Source organism: Physella acuta, unplaced genomic scaffold (genome assembly GCF_028476545.2).
Source record: "Physella acuta isolate Inbredline_101_S28 unplaced genomic scaffold, ASM2847654v3 ptg001751l, whole genome shotgun sequence".
In the NCBI taxonomy this organism is placed as follows: Eukaryota; Metazoa; Mollusca; class Gastropoda; family Physidae; genus Physella; species Physella acuta.
The window spans coordinates 102,412-111,741 of NW_026733261.1; the positions used below are offsets into that span (position 1 = coordinate 102,412).

The 9,330-nt window shown below is 34.1% G+C and overlaps 1 long non-coding RNA gene across 1 annotated transcript; it reads left to right on the top strand.

The window, feature by feature from the left end:
* The first annotated feature begins 745 nt into the window (after positions 1-745).
* Positions 746-2,025, top strand: LOC131930275 (uncharacterized). Its single transcript, XR_009384106.1, has 3 exons — positions 746-824; positions 1,060-1,171; positions 1,713-2,025. It is a non-coding gene; the product is annotated as an uncharacterized LOC131930275 (long non-coding RNA).
* Positions 2,026-9,330: the final 7,305 nt, after the last annotated feature.

Here is a 9,330-nt window from a genome sequence, read left to right on the forward strand (position 1 = left end):
AAAACAAACTGCAAAATATATAGAATATATGTTTTTTAATAGTTGAATAAATGGTTAATTAGAGTTAAAGGTAAAATAATTTCACGTACATAATGACGATCTTGAGAAGGGGGGGGGCGCGTAGTGTGGTGTGACACCCTGACGTAAACATGCAAACTATAGAGAAAAGAATGTTACGACCAACTGTTCTAGCAACCGACTGTCGATAATCATTAGTAGTATAAAATATAAACACTTTAAAGCTTTAACTGGAGGCGTGGTGGGGTGGGGGGGGGGGGGGGCTAACACACACTGCAACATGAGGAGCCGCACCGGGGGATACTCGACCTAGCGACGCCACTATTTGTATATATGTTGGAGGATTTAAACAAGTCTAACATCGTGGATGACATGCAGAGCTAGTAGGCCCCATCCAGTTTGGAAAAAAATAAGGTAATCAACATGCTAACATTAAGAATTTAACATAAGAAGTATGAAGAAAAAAAATCAAATTGGTTTAAATCGATAAATACCACGCTATTTCTACATTGTTGGATAATTTTTGCTTTAAAAACATTAATGTTGCTTTTTAATTCTTATTTTTTTATAAAATAAACACGTAATTATGTTTCTAGGATGGGGTGATTAGATTAAAACTTTCTACCCCATCTAAGGTTACATGTACATTTCGACGCCGCTGCTTCGACCGTTTCGATTGGTTGGCCGCCATTGGTGATGCTTCGACCGTTTTGATTGGTTGCTTGCCATCGTTTGTGTTTATAAACTTCTCATGTGCCACGTCAAGCGTTTAACACTTCCATTGCTTCTCGTCAAGTTAACGTCGGGTAAATATTGTTACACATACATTTTATATCCTTAATAGTATTCTAAGGATTTATATGTTATCATGATCTGAACTTAAAATAATATAATTTTTTTTTTGTAAGTATTTATTTATACGTTGTTTGGTCTAATATATTTGAACGTCACAGACATTTCAGTAACTTTTATTCGTCATTTTTATAATTGAATTTTACTTTGATAATTTAAACGTCATAAAATTCCCATTTCGTGTTACAGAACCTTGATATCGCCAAATATTAAAAGGCACTATTTAGACTCAAAGATGTACATCAAAACTATTGGATCGCTACTTTTGCTTGCTTGCCTGTTGTTTGTGACCGTAGAAAAGGTGTGTGATTTTTTTCAATTGATTTTTTTTTGTACAACACTATAAAATTCGATTTTTTTGCTATCATATCTGCAACAAGTGGTGGCGAATAGTATAAAATTCCTGTAAAAGCATCTTGGTAGTGTGAATGAAGAGATCTTAAGGTCTCTGGCTTTTAGTGTGAACTTTTTTCTCAATATTGTTAATTTCCTTTATAATCAGTTAAGAAACTTGATCTGATAATCTCTCTGATCTTGTCGGGCTAGTGAACATTACGTTGCCTATATTAAAAACTATTTGCATGGTTAGTGGGTGCATAGCTAATCATAATTTTACATTAATCGTAGTTAAACTAAAACAAAACTAGGATTCGGGGCTAAATACACGATCAACGCGCGCCTGTATAGGTGGCGTTGACACAATTCATGACGTAAGTAGGAATTGACTAAAACACTGAGCCACTGAGAAACTATATTTTAACTACATTAGAGGCTTTAAAAATATGTTTTTTTTTGTTATAAAAAGGCTTTTATAATTATCTATTTTTTGTTTGAATTATTAGAGTCTCGGCTCTGATGCACTGACTGGGAGAGACGCCAGGTTACAAGGACCTGAAACGGATAAAATAATAGAAGCATCTCCAAACTTCGACCCTCTCTCAGCTATCAACATGAAGAAGAGGTCAGATGACGACGATGATGATGAATATCAAGGCGATTTTTAATTAAAATTAATTGCTATGCGAAACACATCACCCGACCTCTATAAACGTTTTACTTTATTACTGAGGCAGTGGCTAGCTTTGAGAGAGCATTTGACTTTTCCTGTGAGTGTAAAGAAAAAAACCTTCGATTAAAGTTATATGACAAGTTCTCTATATGCCACATATATCGTAAACGTCAATTGAAACAGATTGAAACGTATAGCATTATGGTCAATTTTGCTTAACATATATGGTGTTTCTATTGTTTTGCAGGCGTAAATCAGAAGTAAGACGCCAACACTAAAACAATACACATTTATTTCGTAAACAAATGAAATGCAAACAAAAGTACAACTACACAACAGCAACGTTCTAACCCAGAAACAAATAAAATAATACCTACAATCCACGGATGAGTAGGAAAATATAATGATATAAAAAGAACGAGATAACAATATATACTTGATGTTAGTTGACATGCCTACAATACGTGATCTATAGAGAACAAAGAATAACGAGGAAGTGAGTTAAATAAAAGCTTGTAAAAAATCACAACAAAAAAAACGTTTTAATAGCAAGCTTTTATGTAATAACTAGCCGTCCCGGCCAGGCCCTGCTCTGGCCTCTGTGAAAGACCTATCTGTAAAGGACCATGACATGTGTGTTTAGTAATCAGCATATACCCGGCATTGCCCACCCTAACCACAACCAACCAAAACCAAAACACAAATAAAGAAAGGAAACATAGCATAAACGCAAACACTAATACAAACGATAACACAAACCCAAACCCAGCCACAAACACAAACGAAAACACAAAACCAACCACAAACACAAAAACAAATACAAACACAAACACAAACCCAAAGAAAAAAAAACACAAACGAAAATGAAAAAGAAAAAGAAAGAACGAAAACGAACAAAATCAAAACGCAAACCCAACCACTAACGCAAACCCAACCTAAACACAAAGTAAACACAAATGTGAACATAAACGCAAAAAGCTCACAGTCTAGCCCGGGGCGCCAAATCGCACCATGCTGGGGCGCCGGCGAAATCGCCTGATTCAGCTTAATGAACGACTATAATATCCCAACTTATTCACTTAAACGAACGTAGGTGCCAAACCGAACACGGGAATGCACGGGGCCCAAAATAGCATCCTGTCTGGGCGCCATAGGACGCCCCGGATTTGATTCACTTAAAGACTATAGTAACCTTTCTTATCCATACTCTATCGCACTCTTAAAGCGAAATCATGCACCATAGCGCTCACAGGATAGCCTAGGGCGCCAAATTGAACCCTGACGGGGCGCCGGCGGACGCGTCTGTTTCAATTTAATGAACAATAATAATACTCCAACCGTATTCGTAAACAAAAAGAAATAAACATATCGGACATTTAGGACCTGGCTTATTAACTTTTATTGATTTAAAAAAATAATTAGTAAACAGTAAGTTCAGTAAATAGAATGAATAAAAGGCAGTATTAAAAATACCTACAACATTTGCACTTGATCAATCCCCGCTAATAATGTAATTATTTTTTTTCCCAACACCAAAACAAAGTAATAAAAAGTAAATTCTTTTCCACTAATGCAATGTTTTATAAAGGGAAGTCATTGTGTTTTCCTAATTTATCAAAGGGAAGTAAGTGCTAAAGGACTAAACATAAATAATTTTCAGACATAATTAGAATTTTTGTAAAAGATGATATTTTTACAAATTGTGTTTAATGAACATGCCGACAATTATTACTATCAGTTTGAAAAATGAAAATTATTTCACAACACTTTCAGTATTAATTTTTTAACTCATAAATTTAGATCATTAATAATCTAACACTTGAATCCATCGAGGTCTCTTTTTTTATTTTTTATTATATTCCTTTGTAATCCACGAGAAACATTTTACAAACAAACATACATAATTGAGAAGATATATTAGAAGATACTCTAAAAAGTAGAAAATAAATTACACACTAATATTTAAATAACTATACAAAAAATCGTGGGTCACTTTGGTATCTATTGGATACCTTTACTAATATTTAGGAAGAGACCAACGCTTTTCCTTATGGATATTTAAATAGTAGTGTATAATTAATTTTCTACATTTTAGTGAACTATTACATAAAAGCTTGCGATTAAAACGGTTTTTTTTTTATTTTTCTCCCATTCTTTAAATTTAGATTTTTTAATGTAATAGAGTTTCAAGACTAAAAACCATTGCACACCTAATGAACATGATGACGCATGTCTAATAGGCGGAATAGTTTGATGAGACAGCCTACTAGTTTGGACAAAATTTTAATTAATTCATAAAAAAAACTAATCAGGTAACCAGTTAGAAGTGTCCCAAATTTCGATCGGGCGCTTCGATCTAGACAGACTGACAGCAGAGGAAGTTACTAAAATAAAAGCTTGTAAAAAACAAGAATTTCAATTTTAGCAAATAATGGCTCAATTTAAATTAATTTTGTAATTACAATAAAAAAAAAACGCATGTAAAAACTCTTAACTTAGCCATCTATTTTGTACTGTGTTGTAGTCTATAAAAGATGAAACATTTTACCCTTTTTAATCTTTTTTACTAATTTTAAACATTAACTTTTTTACTGATATATTCTTAAAAGTAAAATGCATTATAAAATAAACTCGTGTGTTTAGATTTGTGTAAAATTAGTTTATTCTAAGCGTCGTCTAAAAATTTTAAAATGCAGCACACCAACTTGAACAGATAGCGTAGGTTAGACTTTTATTAGACCCCAAAATTAAGCTTCAATCTTTATTTATTTAAATTGAAATTGAAGCAATGAATTTAATACAATTTTTTATTTTTTATTTTAAAGCTTATTGTTTTCTGTTTTAATAATTTTAAAAAAATTGGTTAAGTGTCAGATGTCAAGATAAATATTAACGATATCTATTAAATTAATTAGATTCAGATTCAACAGGACAGGAACCTTAGCCTAAGACGAAAAGATAAATTTTGACGTTGTTAATGAAATGTTACTTTCGAGAATTGTAATTGAAAATTTCCACAATACGCCCCGAATGTAAAAGAAATAGTAAGTCTAAATGATGTATTTACAAAAAAAAATCTGTTAATAAAAAAAAAACCAACAGGAAAATTACTTTTTTCTATCGCAAGATATATTTAACCTACCTTGCTGGTTGTACGGTTTCAAGATTCTTAGTAATTTTATTGATAAACATATTATTTAAGTGCGTTCTACAATGTGTCAATTGATCCAGGCTACTGAAAATGCGCGTTAAAAGTTTGGGAAAACCAACGTCAAATATTAACGTTGTGATTATTTTATTATTTTATTTTTTTGCCAAACACAAGATTCGACTTTTTTTTTCTTTTTAAAAATATTGAATCTTACTGATGGTAAAAATATACTACCACACACACACACACACACACACACACACACACACATATATATATATATATATATATATATATATATATATATATATATATATATATATATATATATTACTTTCTCGTATATACGAATTATAGAGAAATTCTTGTAATCGTGCAAAAAAAAATCGAGATTTTTTCAAATCTCGATGTTTTACGCCTCACTGATACGAAAAACATAATGTTGCAATCTTGTCCGTATGTCTGTGTGTGTGTGTGTATGTGTGTGTGTGTGTGTTTGTGTGTGTGGTTGTCTGTCTGTGTGTGTGTAAACACGAACACTTAAGTACCACTACAGCTAGGTTGATGAAATTTCATATATAAGTATTTTATCAGAATCGTAGATCTGTTTAAACTTTTGAACGATATCCGATAACCGGAAGTAGTACTTTTTCTACTTTGAATTTTTCAAAAACCTATAACTTGAGAACTATTTCAGATAGATAAATGAAATGTTAAATGTAAGTGAAAGATCTAATTCTCTACCTTCTGTCAAATTTTGAGTAATTTCCGTTGACCGGAAGTACTAATTTACGCTATTTTTGATTTCTCAAAAAAGCATGTAAATTTATAAGGTACTAATAATAGTGTGCACTATTATGCACATTTCATTTGGGGTTCACCTGGTGTGCAATTCTACGAGATTTTATTCTATTTTAAAAACTTTAAGTATTAAAAATGGAGTTCCCATCCCCTGTTGTTTTATATAAGAATATTCGAGAAAGTTTAGGGGAGATCACTCCCGGTTTATTTTTCTTTACCTTTCTAAATGTTGATACTCATCTGCAGTTTCTTGATGGTTCTCTCCCTTAATGCTTTATATAATGTCAAGGCGTATTTCCAGATTAAAGAAAAGGTAAAAAACGAAACAAAATTTCAGCCCGTGAAAGATGTCAAATCCAAGTGGTGATTTAACTGGCAATTATCTAGGCAATTTGTAATATTCCCAGATTTATGGCCACAGGTGTGTATCTTCTATTGCCTGATAACTTGAACATGTGAACGGGGATGAATAAGGGTGAATGTTCTTTGTGGTTTGTACCATGTCACTGTACAATTCTCATGCGGCCAGGTCACAGTGACGTCATCATATTCCGATTTGTATCTGTTTAATAACGTGTATATAAGGTGTGTGAGAACGTGTATGAACGCCTTTGTTGAGTTCTGTTCTTCTATCAGGTTAGTGTTGGTTAGCTATGTGTAATTTTAAATATTCACAGTATCGTACTTTTGTGTACTGATTTGTGTTAGTATTGCGTTAGTATTGCGAATAGCCTGTGTTAGTGTAGACAGTGTATACTGTGTAGATGACATTAAACTATTTTTAGTGTTAACGAGCCTTTGTTTCATTTAGTTTTGTGTTTTGTAATCCGTTTGTGGTTGTATATATTGTATAGTATGCGACACACTTGTTTACCCTATAGGCATATCAGTATGTTCACAACAAATACCTAATTACGTTTTAAAAAAATATTTTTTTTTGTCAAAATGCCTTTATGTAAACTTGTTATTTTAAAACTTGCTATTCACACAATAAAGAAGAGGGCAAGAAAAGACAATAAATTCTTTTTTCACAAAATGACAGAAAAAAACTGAGGTAGATGAATGACAAGGAAACTTACAAAGGTTATATTGAATTACAAGAGCATTCTCAGGCAAGAATACAAACCCCAGTATGCACGTTCAGGACACAAACATATGGGAAAACTGTCACAAGTGATGTGAAACAGAGAGACTGCTTGGTCCAGCACTTAGAGGAGATGTTAAATAAACCACCCCACCAACTATTCCACACAAAGCACCAGCATCATAACTGCTACAGGTGAATACAGGTCTACTGACTAAGGTTAAAGCTGTCAAGAAAATTAAGAGCTGTAAGTCGGCTGGACCAGATGGAACCCTACCAGAAGTAATCAAATAATCTGTAACAGCAGAAATCTTACAGCCACTCCTGCTGACGATTTTGGAACACGAGCAATTTCCTCCGAATTTGAAACTGGGATATCTAGTAAAGCTACAAACGAAATGTGACCTTTCTCAATAAAACAATAGGAAATGAATAATGCAAGTGTCTGTCTCTAGCAAGTTTGTACTCACGAGAGCTATGCTTGAGATGCTGAAGGAGAGTCGGACAATTAAAACTTGACCACAAAGGTGTTCACTACAACATATCATGCACTGAAAGTTACGTCCATGATATGAAGCGTTCCCTGAGTGTGTGTGTGTGTGTGTGTGTGTGTTGTGTGTGATCCAACGAAAGGTACCCTCTTTTTTGTATACAGTTGTAGCCCTTGGTTGAGTGTGTTGACATAGACTGAGATGTGTTCACGTGATGATTGTCAATTGAAGGGTGACAGAGCGTGTGCTATGGTGTCTGGTAGTTTTTTAAATTTAGTTTGAGAGAACGTAGACAAGTGTGCTAAATATTGTGTATCGTAAGTTCTGTCGTAAAACTTATATTATATATTATATCACTGTATGTATTATATATATATATATATATATATATATATATATATATATATATATATATATATATATATATATATATAAAACTCTTTATTGATATTTAGTATTATCATAGTGTTATCACTTCTGATGTATCGTGCGCTATACGTTATGTTGGTTTGCATGTCCCTAGACCAAAGAACCCACCACTGACCAAATATCCATAACATGCATAATTGTGCATAAGTATATTGGGCAGCAATCTTCTCTCTGTATGGAATTTGCTGATTTAAAGAAGGCCATTCATAATGTGGAAAGAGTTGTCCGACAGTGTTATAAAGATACAAATTGCCATATTATTATTCATCGCAATGTTAACCATCCCTGTGATTCACCAGACCTTCAGTAAATATCTGGTGTGACGTTTTTTTTCTATAAGTTTCTGTTTTTTAAAACATTAAAATATATTTTATAAACAACAAAACACATTTCTATAGCCAAATTGCACTGAAAGTATCATCTACCTTACTGTAGAAGAATATACAAGAAAATTTAAAGAGAGCGCTACCCTTGTATATAAAACGTGAAAACCTGCCGATTCTAATAGTTTATGTGCTAGTTGTAATATTTACAAAATTAAAAAAAAAAAAAAAAAAAAAACAACGAAGAATGCGTTAATTTTTATTTGCACAAATCAGGATGTGATACGCAACCTGGACGCCTCTTCTCCATGTTGTTACTGGAGAGCTGGTCTGAGATTTGAGTTACGTCCGTTACTTGGTTCATATCAGGTCCTTGTAATCCCGCGTCTCGACCGGTCAGTGCATCAGAGCCGATAATCTAATAATTTAAACAAAAAATAAACAAGTATAAAAGTCTTTTTTATGAAAAATGATATTATTAAAACCTTAAAATCTGGTTTTTAGCCTCGGTTATATCGAACCCCGTGGGTTCAGTGTGTTATTCATTTCCCACTTACCCCATGAATTGTGTCAACGCCACCTATACAGGCGCGCGTTGATCGTGTATTTAGGCGCGTCATGAACACAATTGTTATTTCTATTGGCTGGCCCAATATTCTACTGATGACTGATCTAAAGATACGATCTGTGATTTCTTTGTTAATATTAGAATCCCTTCTTACTGACTATGTCGAGCATATGGATTCGCATGTACAAAGGAATTTGATGAGAGTCAATGGCATAACTAAATATATTTGCAATGCAAAGTTGAACAATTCCTATTTAGAAAAGTGTTATAACTGAGTCTACCCCAACCTCGTCCCAACGCTAGTTGGTATCTACCCCACCCCCCTCCCGCCCCACACCTGAACTGGGACAGCGTGTTACCGCCCCCCACCCCCTCCCGTCCCACACCTAACCTACACATAGCTACGGGGATGCATTGTGTCCCGGTACTGCCAGGGTCAGACAGGGGTTAAGGAACCCGAGGGTGAAGCTTGGGCGCCCTAACCTACACATAGCTACGGGGATGCATTGTGTCCCGGTTCAGGTGTGGGACGCGAGGTGGTGGGGAGGGGCGGTAACACGCTGTCCCAGTTTAGTTGTGGGGCGGGAGGGGGTGGGGTAGATAC